Raw genomic sequence first — 26,505 nt, 5'->3', positions numbered from 1 at the left:
GCGGCTTTTGGGGCCCTTAACGGGTTTGAAAACTCTTGAAACTTTGCACACAGGTCAGATCCCACAGCCATCAGAGCCGGGCTGAAGATGGTACCTGGGTGTGGCAGGGGAGCTAGACAGCGCCCCCTGGAACGGGGTCCGAACACTTGGTCCATAAATCAAACACGCTTGAATGTAATACTATGAAACTCGGTACACATGTTGATCTCATCGTTTCATCTATACCTCACATTTTTACTTTTTAACCCAGCCCAACAGGAAGTCGGCTATTGAGGTTTGTTTGTAAAACGCTCGCAATGGAATGTGCAATACTCCTCCTAGAGAATTCAAACACACGGCACGAAACTCGGTCAGCATGAAGTCAAGGCATTGAGGATGAAAGTTTGCGAGGGGATTTTTGATATCTCGAACGGTTTGGCCGTGGCGAGGAAACGAAATTATGGCGAGAAACGTGAAACAGGAAGTGTGTTATAACTTCAGCATACATTAACTGATCTTGATGAAACTTCAGCAGTGTGTTCGCTGTAAGAGGACGATCACATGGATGTGACTATTGTGAGTCAAAGTTATAGCGCCACCAACTGGCAGCAGGAAGTGTGTCACTTTCAAAATGCTTTGAAATCACCCTTTTATTTTTACCCGATTTGCTTCAAACTTAATCTGTATAATGTAAATATACGGCAGATGTAGACCTGTGAATGGATTCTTGATATCTTTTAAACTGTTGCCGTGGCAACGCATCAAACTTTACCATTCTTTTAGGATGCTTTTGAGACCCTTAGCATGCTTCAAATCGCATGAAACTCGACAGACACATCACATTTATTAGCCAGTAGACATGTGCAAAGTTTCAGAAACGGGCGTGGTGAGGGCTCAGTAGCACCACCTTTTGACAAAAGTGGGGTTGTTAGTTTTAACTAGAGTTACAAAAATCGGTATGTATATTGTACTCCTCGAGCCGGACAACTTTCTAATTGACACTCATTAGCTAGGACCCACAGAAAGTCAGATATCTTTGTTTGAATGTAGAGAAAATCTTAGAATTTTGCCAGTCTCTCAGTGTCTCTCTGTGTGAGTGAGAGGAGGAGCTCCTGTCAGGTTAATTTTAACCCTTTATTTGCTGTGTGCGACTTCTCTGGCATTTTCGGGGGCCTTAACATCCTCTAAAACTCTTGAAACTTTGCACACGGGTCAGAACCCACGGCCATCAGGGCCGGGCTGAAGCTGGTCATCGGGCGTGGCAGGGCGGCTCGACAGCGCCCCCTGGACTGGGATTCGAACATTTGTCCATAAATCAAACACACTTGCGTGAATTAATATGAAACTCGGTACAATTATAGATCACATCAGGCCAAACAACTTTCGTGCTCTAAGTTTTACGACAATTAAAATGGAAGTTGAGAATTATGGGTTGTTTGAATAGTTGTCCTAGGAGAAATACATCAAATTACAACGCATGTGTTTACCAATCACAACCAAACTCGGTGTGCAAGAAGTCAAGACATTGAGGATGAAAGTTTGTGAGGGGATTTTTGATATCTCAAACGGTTTGGCCGTGGCGAGGAAACGAAATTATGGCGAGAAACGTGAAACAGGAAGTGTGTTATAACTTCAGCATACATTAACATATCTTGATGAAACTTCATCAGTGTGTTCGCTGTAAGAGGACGATCACATGGATGTGACTATTTCGAGTCAAAGTTATAGCGCCACCAACTGGCAGCAGGAAGTGTGTCACTTTCAAAATGCTTTGAAATCAACCTCTTATTTTTACCCGATTTGCTTCAAACTTCATCTGTATAATGTAAATACATGGCAGATGAAGACCTGTGAATGGATTCTTGATATCTTTGATACTGTTGCCGTGGCAACGCATCAAACTTTAAAATTCTTTTTTTTTGATGATTTTGAGACTCTTAATGGCTTTTGAGGCCCTTAACGGGTTTGAAAACTCTTGAAACTTTGCACACAGGTCATATCCCACAGGCATCAGGCCCGGGCTGAAGATGGTACCTAGGCGTGGCAAGGGGGCTAGATAGCGCCCCCTGGAACGGGGTCCGAAAACTTGGTCCATAAATCAAACACGCTTGCATGTAATAATATGAATGAAAAACTTCATCTGTATAATGTAAACAGATGAAAAACTTCATCTGTATAATGATGAAAAACAGATGAAAAACTTCATCTGTATAATGTAAACATACGGTAGATGTAGACCTGTGAATGGATTCTTGATATCTTTTAAACTGTTGCCGTGGCAAAGCTTCAAACTTTGAAATTATTTTAGGATGCTTTTGAGACTCTTAGCATGCTTGAAATTGCATGAAACTCAACAGACACATCACATTTATTAGCCAGTAGACATGTGCAAAGTTTCAGAAACGGGCATGGTGCAGGGACTAAATAGCGCCACCTTTTGACAAAAGTGGGGTTGTTATTTTTATCTACAGTTACAAAAATCGTTATATACATTGTACTCCTCAAGCCGGACAACTTTCTAATTCATAGTCATTAGCTCAGACCAAGAGGAAGTCAGATATTTTGGTTTGAATATGGTGAGACTCTCTCTGAGCCTATGTCCGTGTATGGCAAGCCCTTTTAACATTTAAAAGCTAAGTTTGCCTATCCGGAAATTAACATTGTAGATATCAACAATGTCTTTCTGTCTAGTCGTAATTACATTTTGGATAGTTTGTATTATCATTTAAGATATCTGTAACATAATTGTGACTAGTCAAAATGACAGACTATGGCAAGCCGTTTTAACATTTAATCATGAAAGGGCCAAAGCCTTCGGCACCGCCACCCCGGTGCCTTTAGGTAACTAAAGGAGCCGGGGTTGCGGTGCCACCGGCTTGGGCCCGCCATCGCTGCTCGCAGCTATATTTATTATTATTATTATTTTTCTTACGACTATTCGGGCACTTTTGGGGCCCTTAACATGCTCGAAAACTCTTGAAACTTTGCACACGGGTCAGAACCCGCGGCCATCAGAGCCGGGCTGAAGATGGTACCCGGGCGTGGCAGGGGGGCTCGTCAGCGCCCCCTGGAATGGGGTCCGAACACTTGGTCCATAACTCAAACACGCTTGCATGTAATAATATGAAACTCGGTACGCATGTTGATCTCATCGTTTCATCTATACCTCGCGCTTTTACTTTTTACCCCAGCCCAACAGGAAGTCGGCTATTGAGGTTTGTTTGTAAAACGCTCGCAATGTTATTTGAAATACTCCTCCTAGAGCTTTGATCCAAATTCGACGATACTCGGTCAGCGTAAAGTGAAGACATTGAGGATGAAAGCTTGTGTGGGGATTTTTGATATCTCGAACGGTTTGGCCGTGGCGAGGAAACGAAATCATGGCGAGAAACGTGAAACAGGAAGTTTGTTATAACTTCAGCATACATTAACTGATCTTGATGAAACTTCAGCAGTGTGTTCGCTGTAAGAGGACGATCACATGGATGTGACTATTGTGAGTCAAAGTTATAGCGCCACCAACTGGCAGCAGGAAGTGTGTCACTTTCAAAATGCTTTGATATCACCCTTTTATTTTTACCCGATTTGCTTCAAACTTCATATGTATAATGTAAACATACGGCAGATGTAGACCTGTGAATGGATTCTTGATATCTTTGAAACTGTTGCCGTGGCGACGCATCAAACTTTACCCTTCTTTTAGGATGCTTTTAGGATGCTTTTGAGACCCTTAGCATGCTTCAAAATGCATGAAACTCGACAGACACATCACATTTATTAGCCAGTAGACACGTGCAATGTTTCAGAAACGGGCGTGGTGAGGGCTCAGTAGCGCCACCTTTTGACAAAAGTAGGGTTGTTAGTTTTATCTACAGTTACAAAAATCGGTATGTATATTGTACTCCTCGAGCCGGACAACTTTCTAATTGACACTCATTAGCTAGGACCCACAGAAAGTCAGATATGTTTGTTTGAATGTGGTCTTGCTTAATCTGAGCCTACATCTCTGTCTTTGCCTGTCTGTGTATGTGTGTGTGTTTGTAGGGGGAGGGGTCTTAACCATTTCACTCCTGTGTGTATGGCCTGCATAAAAAATAAATGCCTTAAGCCTGGTATTTTTTTAAATAAGTTTTTTATTTTTTATAAGTAAAGGCATATAACCAGTTTAATTGTAGTGCATTAATAGTTTTATATAATTAGTTTATTAATTAAATTAACTTGGTCCATAAACTTGATCTGAAAATTTGGTCCATAAATCAAACACACTTGCATGTAATAATATGACTTGAGTGTTAATCACATCATGTTTTCAGTTTGAATATAAAATATATAAATTATGTAAAAAAAATAAAGTTGATCCAGCTGGAGCGCAGGCTGAGAATAGCGCTGTCATGACTGGATCACGAGATCATCAGTCATGCCCTCTCATACCTTACGCGCACACCACGCCCACTTACATCAGATCACATCAACATGTCAGCCGGAGGGATAACGAGGGTCGTCGTCGCTTTTGGATTCAAGAATTTCTTACAACAAGATGGCAAAAGAACAGCGCTTTGCAAGACATGCAACGTTAAGATCGCGGACAGTCAGATGACAACCTCCAATTTCGTCCGTCATTTGAAGAGCCATATTCTGCCCAGTAAGTGCTTGTCAATTTGTTAATGTTATCTGGTTAGCTCGTTCGTAGTTAGCTAGCTAATGTAAGTTAAAGGAGAACTCCGGCGCAAAATTACACATTGTTACCTAGTCAACCGTTATCTGAGATTTGTTTTCATGACTGCCGAATGTAAATAGTTTTATCTATAAAAACAGTTTAGCCTATAAGTGACGCCCGACATTCTGCATATTGTGTTATTTTGTTAAGCCCCACTAAAGGCATAAAAAACTGTAAAGCACAATCAAGTTTTCACACTATATTCCAAGACTTCTAAAGTCATTCAATAGCTTAATGTGTGGTAAAATTAATATTTTAGTCTCTAAGTTAAAGTTAACGGAAAGTCATCTCGCCTCAGTCATTCTCCATGCATCAGCATTAGCGCGTCGCGTTCGGTTGCGACAGTAACACGACGACACTCTCTTCAAGATCAATGTTCCCAATATTATACTTTATTTGTAGATAAGGCATAAAGGTCTATGATTTGCATAAAATGACTATCTTGCTGGAGTGGAGTTTATTGCCCTTTAGAATACACTAAGCATTAGTGCTGCACGATTAATTATATCGCAGTCGTAATAGCGATCTCAAACCTATGCAATTATATAACGCAAAATGCCGCGATTTTATATGAAATAAACAAAGTAGGGCTATTAGCGCAGCATCTCTTCTTTTTTGTCATCCTTTGACTAGTGTTACAAGATCCCCCTCTTATTGGTTCAAATGCCTTTTCGCATTTTGCACGACAAGAAGTGAAAAGCTGCCTGTGAGTGCCCTAGATTAGAATAGATGAGACTCGCATAATGCGCATGCACTGACCGTGTGCCAGCCCAGAATAAACAGTTCTCTTTCGAACTTGAACGAACAATAGCACACACAATTATGCCAAAATGTGATTTTGTCTAGTATCTTCATAACATAAGAAAAGTCTATGGATGAAAAGAGTTGTGCTATGAGGCGCGTGTGAGATCCGCGTCTCGGCAACGGGTGCTCTTAAAGGGCCAGCAGCGAATAAAGCGTTCCCTGCAAACAAGCCTGCACTGGCCCTGTCCGGGCCCACTTAGGGCTAGCCTAAGGGCCCCCTGCAGGCTGCTAGCGCAGGGCCCATGAGAATTTGCTCATTGGCAAAACGTTGGGCCTGCATGGGCAGCCCTCACTTAGCCCTCACTAAACCCACACAGGGCCCGCACACTGGGCCCACAAAACGTTGGCCCTGCATGGGCAGCCCTCACTTAGCCCCAAGGAAGCCCTCACTAAGCCCACACAGGGCCCGCACCGCACACACAGGGCATCTACAACAATAGATCTAGTTCACAATTAATCTGTTTCACTATAAATACTTTTTGGCTAATTTAACTATAAGTCTTTGGGAAAAACAATTATTCTATACATCTGAATGCAGTCACCACATAACTAATTCCTGTATTTTCACAAATGTACAGAAGTCAAAGGGATTTCAAATCAATGTATTTATTAATTACAAAACATAAAACATTAAATTCAGGTTATTATATATAATATAATTACACTATTATATATTCACATAAAAAACAGAAACATAGAAAACAGCTGTTTTACATTATGATAAAATTTCACAATATTACTGTTTTTTTTTTTTTGTTTAAATAAATGCAAATAAATGCAAGCTTGATAAGCAGAATAGACTTCTTCCAAAATGTTTCCAAATTTTTTACCTGTATACTGTATATGATTTTATACAAAATAAATAGTAGTTAATAAGATTGACACTGTATTATATCTAGTAATATTGAAGCTAAACAGAGTCCCTATAACAGTGCAATTTGTAGATTTTTAGTCTTCGAGAAAATGTTTAATGAGTTGCAAACCTCTTTTTCTTTGCTTTCTCTCTCTCACAAACACAACACATCAGTTACACAAAACATCAGTTAAATTCTTCATTGCAGGTGCACAAATCCTATTCTAAAAATTACCAAACTCATAGGGTCATATTTTTGTTGATAAACAGTAACATTTTGGCCAATTATGCACATTTCTTGGTGTATAATTTTGTGAATCATCTATACTGTTTGGCTATTCTCATGTGGTCACACTTCACTTTTCATTCACAGTCACATATGCTCAAACCCCGTGTGGCCATGCCTTAAATGTCAGCATACATTTCTTACAGGGCTGTGCAAAAGTTAATTGCGATTAATCGCATTCAAAATAAAAGTCTGTGTTTACATAATATATTTGTGTGTGCTGTATATAATTATTTTGTATTAGGGCTGTGAAACGATTAATCGCATCCAAAATAAAAGTTTGTGTTCACATAAATTATATACGTTTGTGTAGTGTGTATAATTATTTTGTATATATAAATACACACACATGCATGTATATATTTAAGAAATATTTGCATGTTTGTACTGTATATATGTTTATACAAAATTAATATTATACATAAATATAAATCTTTGATATATCAATAACACATTTTTCTTAAATATATACATGCATATGTGTGTATTTATATATACAAAATAATTATACAGACATATATCATGTAAACACAAACTTTTATTTTTGATGCAATTAATCGTTACACAGCCCTATATTGTATATATAAATACACACACATGCATGTAAGAAAATGTGTTATTCATATATAAAATATTTATATTTATATAATATAGATTATGTATTCATATATATATATATATATATATATATATACACAGAATTTAAGTGCAAATAATTCTTAAATATATACATGCATGCATAGGTATTTATATATACAAAATAATTATATACAGCACACACAAATATATTATGTAAACACAGACTTTTATTTTGGATGCGATTAATTGCAATTAATTTTTGCACAGCCCTTTTTGTGATTTGAAAAAAAGAAAATTATTTGTACACCTCCAATGAAGAATTTGAAAAGCTGTAACTGCAGTGTTTTTTGTGAAAGAGAAAAAAGTTTGAAACTTAAAAAAAAAAAAACGTTCTCTCTGTGACTACTTTACACCTGACTACTTTTAACTGACTACGTTACACCTACAGATTCCACTGTCACAGGTGCTCTGTTTTGCTATAATGAAACCTTTACAGAACATGATAGTAATCCGCCATCCATGTAAAAGCAGAGGTCGGTGTGGTGTACAGGTACATCTGTCCAGCCAACATCTCACGCCTTGATGCCTTCCACTGTGGATCCCAGAAAACCTGCAAAAAAAAAAAAAAAATACAGTTCAAAATCTATCATACATAATCATACATCTGGTATCACAAATTATTCCAGGTTATTATAACAATTCCAGGTTCAATCAGGTTAAATGCTCAATATTAGAGCTGCACAATACTAAAAACCTTAAATAAAATATTTTGTTTATCTGCTGCTATATATATTGCGATATAAAAACAAATTTCAAGAGATTATTGAGTGAATCTGCATTGAAAATGATAACAAATTACAAGTATTGATAAATTCAATAGAAGAAAAATACAATTGAAATAAGCAGTGCATGAAGTTTTTTCGGAAAATCTAACTTATCAGGTACGGAAATTGAATTATCTAATGTAAAATAAGTCTTCACTGAGGTACAGCCTCTCTCTACTCTTACAAAATGACAAACAACCAGCCTGAAAAACACATGACAATGACACAAGATAATGTCTATAATAAATAGTGTGTGTGTAATTTCTTCAGTACCGTCAGCAGAACTGATAACATCTGAGCTTATCGATACTGCAGTCTTCCTTAATTTGGCCCCAGGGCCCGTTTAATGTTTAATACTGGGTTTCGGAACCTACCTACATATGGGTGAGTTCATATGGATGAAGGCCTGTTGTGTTTGGCCTCTTGGTTTGTGATGGTGATATAGCTATTGTGAAACTCACCTTCGTCATGTACTGGGTGTGGATGGCATCAAGATCTTGTCCTGAAGAATCACAGGATCAAATGATATCTCATCTGGTAACAAGAGCACAGCCATAACCCCCTGAATTCAGCATTTGAAAGTAAAAAGAATTTCAGTATTTATCAGTCAAACATACATAAAAAAATAGCTTTGAGTTGGACAGTATGGTGTCTCATTGGCCAACATAATTAAAAACACACCCAGAGAAAAAATAAAATAAAAAAATAATATATATATATATATATACTGTATATATATATATATATATATATATACCCATGACTATTATCCTGAATTATTATAACTATGACTATTATAACATTATATTTGCCACCTATTATTTAGCTTCTCAAGTACAATGTCACTGAAAAAAACTGTAGTTAATGAATTTAAAGTGAGAGACTTCATTCAAAATCATAAATCCTACAGACCCACAACAATTAAACAGTATGTATGAAGTTTTGCTTACTATAGTCGAGGTCATAGCCGTGGAGATTGTCTTGGACCCCAGGGGGTGCAGCAGGACATCTATGATGATCTTCAAGAAAATAACATGCAATGTGTCACAGAGCCAACAATATTACATTGAATTTACAATAGAACAAAGGGTTTAATACAAGGAAGCAAGCTAGAGCATAGCTAAAGAATATACATAAAAAATCTTAAGGTAATATATTGTGCAATAATGCATATGAAATAATTATCATGATTAAACAATAATTCCCCTTTGTTGTGTTTTTTTCCTGTTCCTTCTGAAATCACTTATTACCAATATTTGTAAATGACGTCATTAAGTAGCCTACGTTACAATGAATTCTTTCAAGGTTAAATAAATTAACTTAGCTAACTTCCAATCACCCATTGACAAATTACCAGCAAAACAAAACTATCAAAAACTGTTATCAACACAAAAATGTGGTTAAAAACCCACACTTATGTAAAACAAGAGCTCAATTGTAACGTAAACAACTTAACTTTAGCTCTTCTGAAAACGGTTCAGTCAGATGCTAACGGACTTTATCGAAGACACAAAACTATTTCTATAAAGTAAATATTCAACAGAAGTGTATCAATTACACGTAAGACATATATCAGGAAGGTTTGTATGTATTATTTGTGTGATTTTGGTAACTAGACTTACCTGAAAGCAGAGAAAACAACAGTGAGAGACGCTGCTGTTTGTCAGTTGATGGGTTTCCTCGTTTCCATGGTTTCCATCTGCTCGCGCGCGCTCCTGTCTTTGAATCAGATTTGAATGCGACTCGCGCACGTACGCCCATATTGAAACCATAGAACACGTCAAAAGGCACGCAGCATTTAAATAAACATCTAGAATTATAACATTTAACAATTTAAAATATCTTTAATTTTATATAATGAATTTAAACTCATTGTGTAGTTCTATGACCCATTCAGTTGACAATTATGCTTTTTAATACCATTTTGCTTTTACTTTTATTGAAAATAAAAAAATAAAACATTTTTAAACAATTTAAATATATATATATATATTTAAATTGTTTAATTTTTTTTTTAAGAGAATTAAAATTACCAAGTTATTAGTGCTTTCTTATTCTCTTTATATATATATATATATATTATTAGTGCTTTCTTATTCTCTTAATATATATATATATATATATTTTTTTTTTTTTTGAAGAGAATTAAAATTACCAAGTTATTATGATTAGAGGACGTACTGACGACATTGTGGGCATGTGGGCAAATCTAAATGTGGGCTACCTAAACTAAACCCGCATGGGCCCAAAGGTGCAAAACCTGCTCATGGGCCCGAATGGGATGGCCCACAGTGGGCCATCATGGGCTTAATGTGGGCAGCCCGCTAGTGTGGGCTGCTCACTGATAGCCCGCAGTGAGCCCAAAGCTGTGGGCCTCGTCTGGGCAACCCGCACTGGGCCTGTTTAGGTTTGGCGTGGGCTGGCCCTAGCCCACTGTGCCCACAAAAAGCCAGCGTCGGCCCCGCAGGGGCATGTTTGCAGGGTTCTTTCAGTAAAGTTAAAAGAACAAAGGGAAATTAGAAAATTACTCACTGATCTTGAGTAAAGAACTTTTGTAGCTTTAATAAGGATTATTATATATATAATTTATGATTCAGGCAGCGCAGACTGTTTGATAACTTTATTCAATTTCTGTACCTGTTAAGACAGGAAGGGCACAGGTAAATATGTTTTTCATTATGGGTTTATGTGGGGATTGTTTGAAGTTCACTTAATTTAAAAGCTGTTATATATTTTTTTAAGCGTAATAATTTTTTAAAAAGTTGATGGCTTTCAATTGATGGAATCACTGTAATGTTGGTTTGGTTGATGGTTTATTGATCATTATAGGTGTTATCAATCATTTATTGTTGTTGTTGTTTTTAGTTTGAGTTGAGAAATAAACATTAATCTGTGTGTGCATTTTACTTTAGAACCAAGCAAGTTGGACTCATGAAACCATTTTATTATATCGGAGTCGCAAATTGCAATTGCAATATTGGCTCAATAATGGCAATATGACATTTTCCCAAATCGTGCAGCCCTACTAAGCATAGATTATAGATACCATCCCTTCGCTATGTTCTTTTCAATGTGAAGCGTTGCGTGCTGTGACTTGGTGTTGCTTCAAGTGCATCATTCTGCACACGGGATGCGCATGATTGCTTATAATACTTTGGGGAGACAAGGGGGCGTGGTCTAAGGGAATAGCACTCGTGATGTTAAGTGATGTTACCCCGCCATCGCTGATACAACCTTTAGCAGTCATGTTTTTGCTTCTTGAGAGAGAGAGAAAGTGTGTGTGTGTGTGTGTGTGTGTGTGAGCAATGGCGGTTCTAGGCGGGGGCCTGGGGGGGCCAGTGCCCCTGCGACAACAAGCTTGGACCCCCTTGTGGCCCCCTAAATGTGGAGTCAGTGTGAAATATTTTTTTATAGTGTGTCACGCATTGAGCATGGCAGTCACTCGTTTCAGTCTTTTGTCTCACACTCCCGTCACACATTGTATTTCTCATGCGGAAAAACTATTAATAATATATTTAATATACGCAATTTCTCTGGCCGCGCCGCTCTCACGTGAGAATCAAGCGCGTCTCGCCTGGAGTTCAGCAGTCGACCCTGCTACGCATCAGCCAATCAAAAAAAGAGAAGTGCTACTACATTGGTTGTTAGTTTTATCTACAGTTACAAAAATCGGTATATACATTGTACTCCTCAAGCCGTACAACTTTCTAATACATAGTCATTAGCTCGGACCAAGAGGAAGTCAGATATTTTGGTCTGAATATGGTGAGCCTCTCTCTGAGCCTACGTCCCTGTATGGCAAGCCCTTTTAACATTTAAAAGCTAAGTTTGCCTGTCCGGAATTAACATTGTAGATATCAACAACGTCTTTCTGTCTAGTCGTTACACTTTGGATAGTTTGTATTATCATTTGAGATATCTGTAACATAATTGTGACTAGTCGAAATGACAGAGTATGGCAAGCCGCATTAACATTTAATCATGAAAGGGCCAAAGCCTTCGGCACCGCCACCCGGGTGCCTTTAGGTAACTAAAGGAACCGGGGTTGCGGTGCCTCCGGCTTGGGCCCGCCATCGCTGCTCGCAGCTATATTTTTATTTAGCTTTTTCATCAAGTTCTTATTCAGGATAGATCACTGTCAATGTGGGTTTTTTTTTCCAAGTCCTTGTAGAGAATAGTCTAATGTCGATGTGATTTTGTTCTTATTTATTCATTTATTCTTATTTATTCTTATTCATTGCATTCTTTCAATGTGAGGTTGTTTATAGGTTTGGGTGTTAGTTGAGGACACTGTAGAGTCTCTTTAATAGTCTGTTAAAGAAAATATGTTCAGCTTTTACTTGTTTTCAGTACCTCAGGGATTGATGTTCAATGGACAGCAGAAAAGCAGCCTTTACTGTTCAGAAGAGGGTGCTGTGGTGTTTCTGGGTCTGTGAATTATCAGTCTCTGGATTGACACAACAACTGAGTTACTCAGGGTGGCCAATCAATGGTTTGTCTGCAATCTTAAATGAAAAATGAGACCTGAGTAAATGATGACAGAAGTTCATTTTTGGTTGAACTTTCCCTTTAACACTTTTTAATCAATTTTGTTTCCTGTTTCAGAGTGTGACATTTTGTAAGTTGCATCCTGAGGGAAAAATACGACCTGTTATCCAAGCGAAAAGAAATCTGTTGACAGTGTGATGCCGGCTGTGTCCGATTGGTTTTAGTTGTTTGGCACCCGAACTTGAAGATTCAGAGATCATCTGCATGGGGTGATTAGTGTTAACCAGTGATGGGAGTGTGTTTATCTGTCAGTTACAAACATCTGTGCGTGCGTGTGTAAGAGAGTCTGTGAGGCTGAGTAATCAATGTAAATAAACAGGTTTGTTGTGTTTTGTCTCCCCACTCCGGGGAGTCTTTGTGAAACATGATTGGAGTCAATCATCAATCAGGGTTGTGTGTGTGTGTTTGAAATGCCTCATCTGTCAAAAAATAAACTGAATATACGAAAAATTGCACATATTCTGTTAAACAGCTGAGGTTTAGGTCTTTAAAATATGTAATGCTTAAAGGCACTATAATAATACTACTATTATTATTATTAATCAGTAATCAGTATTAATATTACTACTACTAATAATAAAATTGTTATTTTATTTATTCAATTTGTTTTTGTTGATTTTATCATGAGTCATGAACTGTTTACGAAAAAAAAAAATTCTAATGTTCTCTGAGGTCCATTTATAATGTTGTCAAGTAGGGATGTAACGATTCACTCAACTGATGCGATACGATTCACGATACCGGTTTCACGATACTATTTTCTTAACAAATGAGATTTAAAGGAACACTCCGACTTTTTTGGACTTTAGCCTATTCACCTTACCCCCCAGAGTTAGATAAGTCCATACATACCTTTTTCATCTCCGTGCGTGCTATAAGTCTGTTTGACGCACCCACCGCTAGCCTAGCTTAGCACAAAGACTGGATGTGAATGGTTGCAGCTTTCATACTAATCCAAATGAGTGACAAAATAACGCAAACGTTTTCCTATTTACATGTTGTGGTTTGTATAGTCACAGACTGTACAAATAAGAAGGCCATATGAGACACAGACATCTTTTAACCGTATAAATACTATATTTTCTGAAGGCGAAGCACTGCTACTTGGGCAGAGTGATAACAATCACCTGAGACGCACCGTGACGAGGAGCAGAGAGTTCGCTTCGCTCAGTGTTGGAATAAAGAGTCAGCAATTACTAACGTTAGATAGAAAAGCATAGTTTATCACGGGTGTTTGCTTTATTGTATGAGCTGTGACAATAAACAGGGGAGACCAGGTAATACAGTACCATGTTTCATTGATTTCCAACCAAAAACGCACCCAGATTTATAAATATCACATGAATAAATAATTATTATTACAGGAATCAATATATTTTAAATGCAATTTATTAGCTGAACCAACTGTATTCAACAGTATATAATATACAGTAAAATTGCATTACTATAGGATAGAATAAGGGGAAAGTAATAGCACAAATTGTTTTTGCACAATGAACTCACAGCCTATCGTACCCTTTTGCACGCTCAAGTTCGTTATTTCCATGGTGATTTCAAATTTAGGCTACTAGGCGCGCCGCGCGCTGGGTGCAAGTTCAACGCGGTGAACGCGCTCGTTTTTTTTCCAAGCGCGTCCGCACCGCATCAAGACATATTCATACCCTAATCATATAATAGTGTCACTAACATTACATTAGATCTGGCTAAAAGCACTGTTACAGTAGGTCATCTAAAAACATAACGGAACACTTACCTCAGCCGCAGGTGATCCACTTGTCCTGTCTGTGCTATCGATGGGATGGCCGTATCCTTCAGCACATTATGGTCCGTGTGGCAAATTCCATTTTTTCAAAATAGTCGTCCATTGAAATGTACCGAGCAAACATAATGTCCCTTGATAATCTATTTAGGTGTGTTTGGATCAATATCCAGAGTAAGTTAGCCATTTCTTCATCCAGTCAGCGTTTTTAGTTGGAATTCTGTGAAACATGGTATTACCTCCCCTGTTTACAGTCGCAGTTATTTACAATAGAGCGAAAACCCATGACTCTAAACTACGCTTTTACTATTTATAAATTACTGACTCTATTACCCAAACACTGAACGAACTCTCCGCTCCTCACCACGGCGTGTCTCCGGTGATGCGGTTATTACGCCGTCAAAGTAGCAGTGCTTCGCCTTCAGAGAATAGTTCCCAGGTTTTATACGGTTAAAAGATGTCTGGGTCTCATTTGACTTTGTTATTTGTACATTCTGTGACTATACAAATCACAACATGTAAATAGGAAAACAATTGCGTTATTTTGTCACTCATTTGGATTACTATGAAAGTGCAACCATTCACATCCAGACTTTGTGCTAAGCTAGGCTAGCGGTGGGTGCGTCAAACAGACTTATAGCACGCACGGAGATGAAAAAGGTATGTATGGACTTATCTAACTCTGGGGGGTAAGGTGAATAGGCTAAAGTCCCAAAAAGTCGGAGTGTTCCTTTAAGACAAATTATAAATTAAAAAAGTGTCTCTTTTATTATTTCTCAGACAAAATGTTGCACATTTCTTTTTCATTTTGAAATAAATTTGTCAAATAATAAAACTACATTGAAAAAAAATTCCCTTCAAGGTTGTTTCAACTCATTGTTTCTGTCTGTCAGGACACTGGTACCTTCGCACACTAAGTAAAACACTGTAAAGTTAGTACCACATTGACGTGCGTTTTACATTGTAATAAAGGAAAGATTTCAATTTTGTCATAATTTGTATCATTAAACTAAAAAGAGTTAAAAAAACAGAACACATTGAGCAAAATATGCCATAACCATCAACAAATTATTTAAAAAATAAATAGATCCATGTACACGACATTTAGAGAAAGAGATAACATTAGTAAAATAAATACAACACATGGTTGCCATGAAAACACTGACACACCTTGTGATCTCCGTAGCTCTCACACTTGTCGTATTAACAGAGCCCGTCTTACGGAGAGCCTTGGCACTTCCTATTAGCCCCATTTGTGTATCATCTTGGTTGCAGTTCCATTAGAATTCCACTGGAGGTGATCACGGGCGAGTGCAGAATGAATGGGAGTCTATGGCGCTAAACGGCTAAACGTGTCTCTTTCTTCTGCTTGTCGTTGAATCAACATTTTATTGTTGATTCCGCAAGTTCAATATAGATTATAGGCCAAAAGTCGAATGAACGAGTACTTATGTCCTTTCGATTTCTTACAGGTTAGGCCGTTGTTGGCCGGAACACGCTAGCATTCTGCTATTGTGTGACGTCATCACATTTTTGAACAGATTTTTAAAACAGAGAAGGTAATCGATTTAAGTCAACATCTATGCTTGCTGTCGCCATGTGTTTGACAGCGCGTGCACACAGTCTATAGCACACACTGGCGCGGCGCGAGCGAAGCAAACCAAGCTTTTTCAGTTCATTACTATGAGTGCTCACACAAGCTCAAGTTCCTTAGGAATGAAGTGAAAACACACGCTAGGTTCGCGCTAGTGCTATTGTGCCTGTAATGCGAGGCTCACAGGTTCACAGCTTCACAGTAGGCTATTCAGTAAATGCCCCTTCTGTTTAAAATGTGTATCCCGATTCGTTTAACATTTCAATCATCTTGAATCGTCACACATTTTTTTTTTCAACCGGTTGCGAGTGAATCGTTACATCCCTATTGTCAAGTCTATTTTCTATCCTGTTTTTGACCCTCTCTTGCGAACACTCTGTTTTGATACATCAGGCATGCCGTATTCAGGACTTGAAAGTAAACACCCACTACTATGGGTAACAGTTTTTGCACATTAAAGTGGACATATCATGGAAAATCCACTTTTTTAGCCCTTAAATGCATTTTGTTGTATATTTGGAGTGTTTATAAGTACAGAAAAGATGAAATTATTCTCTTCAGGTGATTCGTTTATATCTTTATATTATGTTTTGGTCATATTTTTCAACCTGTTCAGATTTTTCTGTTGTCTATGACGTTTTTTGAGCAAGTGCGTCACCGTATTTGCGGCGGAACTGCCAAATAAGGACATTGACTACCGGTCCAACACTTCGAGCAATCCGCCATTATTATTTTGCGCTCCGATTTTGTAGTGCGAGCTCAATGATGCAGAAGTTACGAGAGGGCAAGTCAAAATGTTCGGTTGTTGGATGTACGTTAGTGACCTGAAGCTTTTCAAGGATTCCCACTTCAACAACCTCCGCCAGTATAAAGAAGGGTTTGCCGATTGACTTTGTCTGAATGAGAGGTAAATTCCTTCTATCTTTGGAGACGACGAACAGAGCATTTCGATAAGCTGTAAATATCGTTAATGAAAACAAAGTACTTTACTTTCTTAAAACACATGGTGGTCATGGTTTAGCAGTACCTTTGTCTTTCTTTGTTTTTGTTTTGAAGTAACGTTACACGTCTGCAGTATTATTGTTCTTGAGTTTCTTTACAGTATTTGTAGTCATAGACATCATATAGATAGACACCCTATCGACCCTACTGCCTATTGGCATGGACGAGCTGTGGAGACGCCATCTTAAACCGGTCATCCGATCCACTCAGTGTAATCTGTATGGCAGGTGAAATGAGCTGTCGGCGCATTTAATTAATCATATCTCACTGAAAAACGAACTGATTTTCATTTTTTTTTTTTTTTGCTGCAAAGATCATTCATGTAGATATGATACAGGACATATGAAGAGTTCAGATGCAAAAGCCTCTAAATGCCATTTGAAATTTTCTTCTTTAATGATGATTTTTATCAAACTTGTATATTTAAGTTCATTTAAGTGAAATTACTGAACTTAAATATACAAGTTTGATAAAAATCATCATTAAAGAAGAAAATTTCAAATGGCATTTAGAGGCTTTTGCATCTGAACTCTTCATATGGTTCAGCGTATTTTAATATCCATAGTAATATAGATGATTATATATATATTATGATTATATATATATATATATAGCAGTAATATAATATTCTGATATAAGATATAAAGTGACCAGACAAAATATGTGTGATGAAGGATATAATGTATTTTATAAATCACACACTATAAATTTGATAAATAACCAGAAACAGATAGTTGCAGTAAAGTAAGATATTTTAATAAGTTGAAAAAACAATTTATGATTTGTGACACGCACACACACACAGACACACAAACAAACACACGCACACACACACACACACACACACACACTTTCACACAGACAGCTTTTAGGAACCTCACAGCTGAAGCTATAATGCAGCTTTTCTTACCCTTTCACTATATGTAATGAGATCTATTTAAGATTAAATTAAAATGTATTATCTATTATTTTTTAATATAATTTTATATAAAAATAATATAATACACACAAAATATAATATAATAGTCGTGCTGAGATGAAAGACAACTTCTTAACACGATTATATGGCCACACAGTTATTTTTGCGTATGTGTGGTTACATTTTCCCGTACATTTAGAATACATTTATTAGTATGAAAGTTTGATTTGTTTGTAAAATGCTTATTGAATGAGACCCATTGCTTCTCACACTTCTTTGTTGCAACATTACTGTCGGATCTAATCCAGTCGGCACTGCATCATCTTTTATTTTCAGTCTCTCTGAATAGCCTGCATCGAATTGTGTCTTGTTTTAAAAACAAAAAAATGTAAAAGCTTTATTTGGACTAACAAGGAAGTTTTGAGTTCTGAAACTTACAGAATATTTTTATTTAACTATAAAGTTAGCCCCCTAGCCCATCTGTCAGTGTGTGTCAAAGACTAGCCTGGAATTTCTTGAACATTCTCTTGTGGTTACGAAGGTATTCACATTAAAACAAATATATCCTTGCAGGAATTGGGCTCGAATTAATCACTAAAATTAAAGCAGTGATTTAATTTAGTGTTTAATATCACTGCCTCACCTCATGAATGCATTCCTTTCAGAGAAAGTCCTGATCGACACTGCTGCTTCATCTTTATGAGGCACTGAACTGAAATGATGAAGAGCAGATAATGAGATCCTCCAGACCTCTACTGTAACAGTGGTCACAACAATCCTCCTTTTTAGAAAGAAATGGTATTTGCAAGGATTTTCAGTCAGGATTTAGACCATAGTACTGAGACAGCTCTCATCAGAGTTACAAATGATTTGCTCTTATCATCCAATCGTGGTTGTATCCAGTGGTGTAGTCTAGTTTTTTGTAGTGAGTATACTGTGATATACCAGCAGCGCCCCCCCCCCCCCACACCACCACCCATTTGCTAAAAAATTTCAAAACTTGTGTGATATTCCTTTAATGTTCTGTCTTAATAGATTTGATTATTATTATTTTATAAATTACATTTTACTATGCAATTTCTTTCATTATTCCATCGAGTTACTTTATTTATCTCTATAAACTGTTGTAAATTAAAGACATTTGCTTCTGTGTGTTTTAATAAACTATTATTAATATTATTAGGCCTTTTCTTATATTTCTTTTAAACTTTGACAGGTTGCATGAAGCAGGGGCGTCACTAGGTTTAGTTTAGGATCTAATGCTCACTATTAACCGGTTTCGTTACATGCAAAAGGCAGGGTTTTATAATCACTGTTGTCCCAAATGTGAGGTAGGTTAGTTAGGGGAGTTCAGGGTTTCCCTGAGAAAATTTTTATTTCTCTGATCTACATATGTGCATTTTAGGATGTTTTGAAGGCCAAAAAAATTAGATAACAGCTTTAAAACCAGTGGGCACTGGGCAGCTGATTATTTTTCTCTCTCCTCATCAGCATCACCCTCTTTTTCTCTTTGTTTTTATCTTGCCCTGTCTCTTCCCCTCCTAAAGATGAGCTGTGACTGATATAGGCTTTTCATTTTTGTCTGTCAGTAAAGAAAGTAAACATGGGGTCAACTGATAAGTGGATTTTCCCTATGAATAATTTTTCTCGGACACGTTTATTCACTGAAAGCTAGTAAAGCTAGGTAATTAAGTTTATTAAATACATTCAAAACATAATAGGCTACACATTCATTATTGATCTTATGACTAATACAGGGCCGTAGACAGGGCTTTATAATCAAAGAGGTCCTAAATTTGAGGTTGGTGCTTCAATTTTTTTGATTTCTCTGATGTGCATTTCAAGACGTTTAAAGAAAAAAAGAATAAGAAATAGCTTTAAAACCATGTCAGTGGGCAGTAAATTCTCTCCCCCTCCGAAGGCTGAGCTTTTTTAATGTAATAAAGGCTACAATTTTTATTATATTCTCAATATGTACACATTCGTTATTAGTCTTGTGGCTAAAATGATGAAAACGACTTTGTTAATGTTTCTTGTCCCCTCGCAATGACAGTAAACTATTAAATTGCATGAGTCACGTTACAGGTCTATTTATTTCACTTCAAAATGGCGAAATTACACAAAACTATAGTTTGCCTGATTTTTTTTTTGTCATTCGTTTAACATTCATGACCTAAAAAATGTACAATATGAAATGTTAAGTTTAGCCACTTAGCCTACATCTTTTCTCGCACTTGCCTGTAAACTGAAGCGTCGAGTCACTCTGCTGAAATTCGCGCTCAGCAGCGTCTTTGAAATAAAGCCCGCCTACTTTGATTTGATTTGTCATCTCAAATATTCTGACATTGACGAGCAGTGACAGACCAATGAGGCTCAGATGAACACGAACACACAAACACACCCTGCGTCCTCTGTTTTTGACGTGCTCGCGCGCTGAATCTAATAAGATTAGGGAACACGAAATTCGGTCGCCTTACGTTGTTACGAATCCTCACGCTTTTTTAAGTGGGCTGTGGGCATACGGAGATCTTTGACATTTCCTTGTGGGCATACGCAAATCCTTGACATTTTCTAGTGGGTATACGGCGTATACCTGCGTATCACGTAGACTACACCACTGGTTGTATCTCTCTGTTAGTGTTACTTGATCTTAGTACTGCATTGACACCATTGACCACAAAATTATTTTAAATAGACTTGAAAATGATGTTGGAATTAGTGGAATTGCATTAGTATAGTTTAAATCATACTTATTTGATCGATAGCAGTTTCAAAAGTTTAGCATGGCGTACCACAAGGCTCAGTACTAGGACTGTTGCTGGCACTTACTTTTCACTGTTATGCTGATGATACTCAGCTCTATAGTTCTTCGCACCCTGGCGAAACTTACCAATTCACAAAATTAATGGAATGCATAGATGTCATAAATAAAAAAAATAAAAAACTGAATGACTAGTAATTTCCTACTACTCAATTCTGAAAAAAAAAAAAAGAGAGAGAGATTTTAATTATTGGACAAATATCTTCCTCGCATACTAACCTTTCCCTAAGAATCGAACCCATGACAATGAGAATTTGGACTAAACTTCACATGATTTTATTAAAAATATCTTAATTTTGTGTAGTTATTTATTAATGACTGAACCATATTTTAAAGTGATACCAAAATATCTTATGTATTATTCACATACTTTGGGGGGATGTGTGACTTCATTTTGAAGATGATTGCGAGGTTTGCTGAGTGTGCATGTGCATCATTACTAAGGACAGACCAGTGAAGCAGTATTATAAAGTGAATGAGTTTGAGCTGCTGATGAGCTCTGTTCACTTTATTATTTCATTATCACATCTTATTATTGCTGTACTTTTCATTTCGCTTGAGTAATTGTGCCTACCATCAGGAATAGATGACATGTCCTAATGTATTTATAATTGATAACCATACCAGAGGAGAGAAGCATTCATGGTTTGCATTTATTGCATTTCCTCCTTGAGGTTTTATTATGTGGGTCTGCGATCGTTAATGTGAACAGCTGTTCTTAGAGCGCTTCAAACCCTTCTGACCCCCATCTTTCCTCTTGAGAGAAGCCCACATTGTTTACCTACAATGCCTCCTGCTCCAAAGCACACAGATAGCATTTGTTTGAGAGCCATTTGAGATTAGAATTGAGTTAGAATTAGTGGTAAAAATCGATATGAGATCTAAAGTGTAGGGTAGTAATTTAATGTGATATAATTTAGTTGTTCGTTTTTTTGTTTTTTGTTTTTGTTTTTGCATCATAAGTGTTTTTTTGGTAGTTTCAGTTTTTATTGCGTCGAGTCCATCAACAACCTGTGCCTGCTGAGTCAGCCGTTTGCTCTCGAATTGCTCTTGCTGTGTTTTAATGCAATACGTCACAGTGACGTGTAGGGGTGGGAATCTCTAGGCACCTCACAATTCGATTCGATTACGATTCAGAGGGCTGCAATTCAATGTTAAAGGTCCCCTGACATGGGTTTTTTGTATTATTTTATTATGTTTCCTGGGTTGCCCTTATAATGTTAGTTTGTTTTTTAGATCAAAAATAGTCATAATTTAGAAATAAAAGGCATTTTTCCTAGCCTGATTTTAGCCTCTGCTTAGAACGCTCTGTTCGAAGGGGCGTGTCTGCTGTGGGATTCAACGTAACTGCCCACTGCTGTGATTGGCTGACATGCTTGCATATGAAATAGCTACATACTACATGTGAAAATCTCTTGAATACGTATTTACTACAGCTATTATACGTTTTTACTATTACAGATATCGAGATTACTGATTCGTGAGAAGTTTTTGAAGTATTTAGATTCTCATCATATAAAATGTTGCTGTGATGAGCAGCAGCAGCAGATGACAGTCTGTCGATCGCGAGAATGAAAATCTTATCAGCACGCTTACATTACAGATTTGCGCAAAACTTTTGCGATATTTTCCAAATGTCGATAAAAAACAATTGCGAAATGATGATGTTTCCATTAACCGATGTTATGCGACTAAAACGTCTTATTTTTCCTCTCGCGATAAGTCATTCCAAAAATCATGGCAACCGACTTTGGTAGGTTTATTCACAGCCATGCACCGCACTAGACATTATTATTATTAATGGAAGGAGACGTTGTGTGTTATCCAAGCATTAAGAGGCTATAATTATTATTTTTTTTTTTTTTTTTTTTTTTTTTTTAAATGAATTTAATAAAGAACTCTATCTTGTATTATGTCCAAACGGTTGTTGGAAAACGAAAAATAAATGGTTGTTGTATTTTTAAAACGCAAAGTTGAACACCAACATTTTAGTTTGACCTCACCAATGCTGCGCTGTAGCCTATACATCTCAACAAAATTTCAGATATTTGTTCATGACTTTTTGTCCCTTTAAAACATTTAAAATATTCACAAATTAATATGGGAAAAATGTAGATTTTACTGGTTTTCTAAGGCCAAATTAGAACTTGGATATTTCTGATATTTTTCCCGCAGTGCTGTAGGCTATACGAGAGTTATTATAAATGTGTCTGAAAAAATAACAAGCTAAAAACATAATCTCCGGATGCACCTTTAAAGAGAACCGCACCTTTCATACGGATTGCATAATCAGAAGGTAGGCTATTAGTTTACGATTCGAATTTGTTCTTTTTAAAGTGGACATTTCAAGCTTTAGTCTATAAAGGATATTGTTTCAGTTCTCGCGCTCCAGTTCACGAAGATCATAAAGTGCGCCTGATTGTTTTATGTTATTTTACAAAAGCACGTTTTCTTGTTATTGTGACATTACGCAAATAAAAGTAGTTGCGAATAATATATTATTATTTTCTGTATAACCAGAAATGATAGAGTATTTTAAGTTGATTCCACTTTTGATGGGAAAATAAAAGTGTTCACGGCGCGCCCGCGCCTGTCTGCCATCCAGTGCGTGCTCCAAACTCCGCACACAATCTTGCGATCCAACGTCAGCTCTAGTAAGTGTATTTTATGATTTTTGAGCAAATAGTCATTTCAGTCTGTCAGCCAATTCACCTTTGGCTAAGCCACGCCCTAGAATGTAGATTGACCAATCACAGCGCAGCCAAGAACGAGCTCCCACAGAGGTCGGACACTTTTTCACAGCGCTCCATTGACTTTCAACACAGGCGTCTCATATTTTGGTCTCAGCAGGCTATTACCGTCGTAGTTTTATCCAAAATATGGTTAAACGTTGTGCCTGGGGCATTTGTAACACAGATACGCATTTCCCAGAGAGGTTGGAGGGGGGTGTCCATTTTTTCCCTTCCCAAAACCGAAGTAAAATCCTGACAAGTGTCGTGTTTGGATTAAAGTGTGTGTGTATGTCCTCAGTCAGCTAAACAAGATCAAGACCCAGCAAAGATCAACAAGCACATCTTTTTTTACTTCAAACCTTACTATGAGTGTAAAGTTATACTAGTTAGACCGTTTTATAATGTTTTAGGTTATGATTTCGGTTCTCATACCGGTTGTTGATACACTAGCACACGCTGCTAATAAATACAACGTTATACTCGTGTAGTCTGTTTGCTTTGTAATAACGATTATAGAAGTGAATAGAGACCTACCCAGCTTTGCATGAGCAGTGTTGCTCCCTGATATTGTTAGTCCCAGCCTCCGTCTCGATTAGTAGGAAATGCGGTGGTTCATTTTTTGACTGTGACCGGTAACGTTAACGTTATGCTTTTGCCTCTATTTTGGATGCCTTGTTGTTTCTTGCATTTCACCTGTATATCTTGAATATACCCTTCGAACGCATATTGCAGCCTCTTTTGCCTACTTCTATCGGACACTTTATTTGCTGCTTTATAAAAGTTTGATAACATTTCAGCAGGAAGAGCTGTTACAGCATAAGCCATGCAGAGTGCAGATGAAGTTTGATGGATGTAGCAACAGTAACTAAGGGAGGCGGGGCTTAGCCAAAGGTGAATTCAACAACAAATGCGTCAAGTTGTTTTTCGTCGTAGGATGTCTGTGTATATAATTTAAACATTGTTTGTATAGTGTGTAACCACACGTTTATAAATATATATTTAAAGATATTGTATTAAAAACTGCATATATGTTGTTGTTCTTTAAGTTAGCCATCTCCTCACATTTGCCACAGAAGCACTTGTATGACAAGTAAACATGACACAATAGGTCCCTCGCATAAATTTAATTTCGCTTGTACGTAGCAAACTTTATCACTGAATGTGTATGCAGTTTCAAAAAATTGCGCCAGCGTTAGTGTTTGTCTGTGTGTGTGTGTGTGTGTGTGTGTGTGTGTGTGTGTGTGTGTGTTGCACATCCATACTTGCAAAAATACGTGATTACAACTCTATAAGTACATGAATGTATGAAATAACCATACCGAGACGTACTGGTCCATTCTCATTTGTGTTTATTCGAGAGTCTCTTCGTACTATTTATATATTCCGATTCAAACGTACGCTGAATGACATTCAAAACAGCGGTTTCTCACTCTCCCCTTTTGCTTACCGACTGCCATAGGTATCAAGTTACGTCCTCATCCAAAGGCAGGGTGGGGATATGCAGCTCATTTGCATTTAAGGTGGTATACACCCAAAACAGCTCATTTTTAATCAGGCCCCAAAATGACATTTTCAAATGGTTATAATAAATTAACTATGGGGTATTTTGTGCTGAAACTTCACAAATACATTCTGGGGACACCCGAGACCAATATTACATCTTGTAGAAAGGGGCATAATTGGTGCCCTTTAAATAAATGCAGTCTTGGTGAGGATTTAAATACCTTACCAACACCAAACTTGTAAACAGTAGTTTATTTGTAACACTAATATTATTATAATTAGGCTTGTGTAATTACGTTTATTTAAATTGATCATTAAAAAATCAGATGGATCGTGTTATGTTATTTGATGGCTGTTGTTAAATTTGTCAGAAAAAAAGAAAAAAAAAAGTTTTACCTTTAGGGATACAATAGCCTCTCACTGGCAGCCCTTTACAAAAATGAACCATGGTTTTAAACAGTTAATTTATAGTATTTGTTGTAAAACTCCAGTAACCACACATTTACCATGGTTACTACTACATGAAACATAATATTTTTATAGCAAAGCCATGGTAATAATAATAATAATAAAAAAACTGATTACTGAAATGTTAGGCTAATTAACACCATGGTTGTTTTTCATAAGGTATCAGATTGAAAATAAAATAAGTTGTATCACCCCTCCCAGTATTACAGTGAAAACATTGATTGTCGGAAAATTCCATTTTTATTTGTTCTGTGTGAATATCCCATGCTGTTCTTGGCTTAGTAAGGGCTTGTCTCAAGCGAGGACATGTGCTGGAGGTGCGCTGGCTCTCAGTGTGGGTGGATGGCACTCTGGGCAGCCTGGCATACACATCTCCTGCCGCCCCTGAACCACACCGCATTAGCACTCGCTTTAGCCTTCGGACCAGTGATTGAAGTGACACTGTCAGAGCGAATCACATCCCTCTTCTCAACCATCCACCTCTTCACACTACACATACTGTAGGTACAGTTACAGTTAGAGACTGTAGAATTTTCATCTCTGTTGTGTTTGGAGTGAAATGTAATCTGGATCTGTTATTGACAGATTTAGGCTGCGTTTACACTGGCACAAAAACTCTGGTCTTTTACTCATATCTGACACAGATCGGAATTTGTTGCACACGTGTAAACACAAATCCGCTTTTTCCGCATCCAATCTGAGGCACTTCCAAATGTGGTTTTAAATCAGATATATATCCGGTATCTGGACATCTGTCTTACTGTACGTCTGAACCAGTGGTGTAGTCTAGTTTTTTGTAGTGAGTATACTGTGATATACCAGCAGCGCCCCCCCCCCCCACCCACCACCACCCATTTGCAAAAAAAATTCAAAACTTGTGTGATATTCCTTTAATGGTCTGTCTTAATAGATTTGATTATTATTATTTTATAAATTACATTTTACTATGCAATTTCTTTCATTATTCCATCGAGTTACTTTATTTATCTCTATAAACTGTTGTAAATTAAAGACATTTGAGCTTCTGTGTGTTTTAATAAACTATTATTAATATTATTAGGCCTACTTGAAGTACTCTGCTGTGCAATAGTAACATATTTCTTTTAAACTTTGACAG

At 37.2% G+C, this 26,505-nt stretch overlaps 1 protein-coding gene and 1 long non-coding RNA gene across 5 annotated transcripts in view; one reads left to right on the top strand and one right to left on the bottom strand.

Moving 5' to 3' along the window:
* Window positions 1-26,505, top strand: part of unc13c (unc-13 homolog C (C. elegans)) — a 343,459-nt gene that overhangs the window by 204,338 nt on the left and 112,616 nt on the right. The gene's annotated exons all lie outside the window — the stretch shown is intronic.
* On the bottom strand, window positions 6,091-9,894 carry LOC120483066 (uncharacterized). Of its 2 annotated transcripts, XR_016169905.1 has the most exons (4): window positions 9,665-9,894; window positions 8,993-9,061; window positions 8,504-8,604; window positions 6,091-7,828 (listed from the first exon to the last, which is right to left on the bottom strand). It is a non-coding gene; the product is annotated as an uncharacterized LOC120483066 (long non-coding RNA). The 2 variants fall into 2 exon arrangements; XR_016169904.1 differs by lacking the exon at window positions 9,665-9,894 and having other exon boundaries at window positions 8,993-9,320.

The sequence above is a fragment of the Pimephales promelas genome, chromosome 10 (assembly GCF_988280905.1).
Source record: "Pimephales promelas chromosome 10, fPimPro1.hap1.1, whole genome shotgun sequence".
In the NCBI taxonomy this organism is placed as follows: domain Eukaryota; kingdom Metazoa; phylum Chordata; class Actinopteri; order Cypriniformes; family Leuciscidae; genus Pimephales; species Pimephales promelas.
This window is presented reverse-complemented; position numbering and strand designations above follow the sequence as displayed.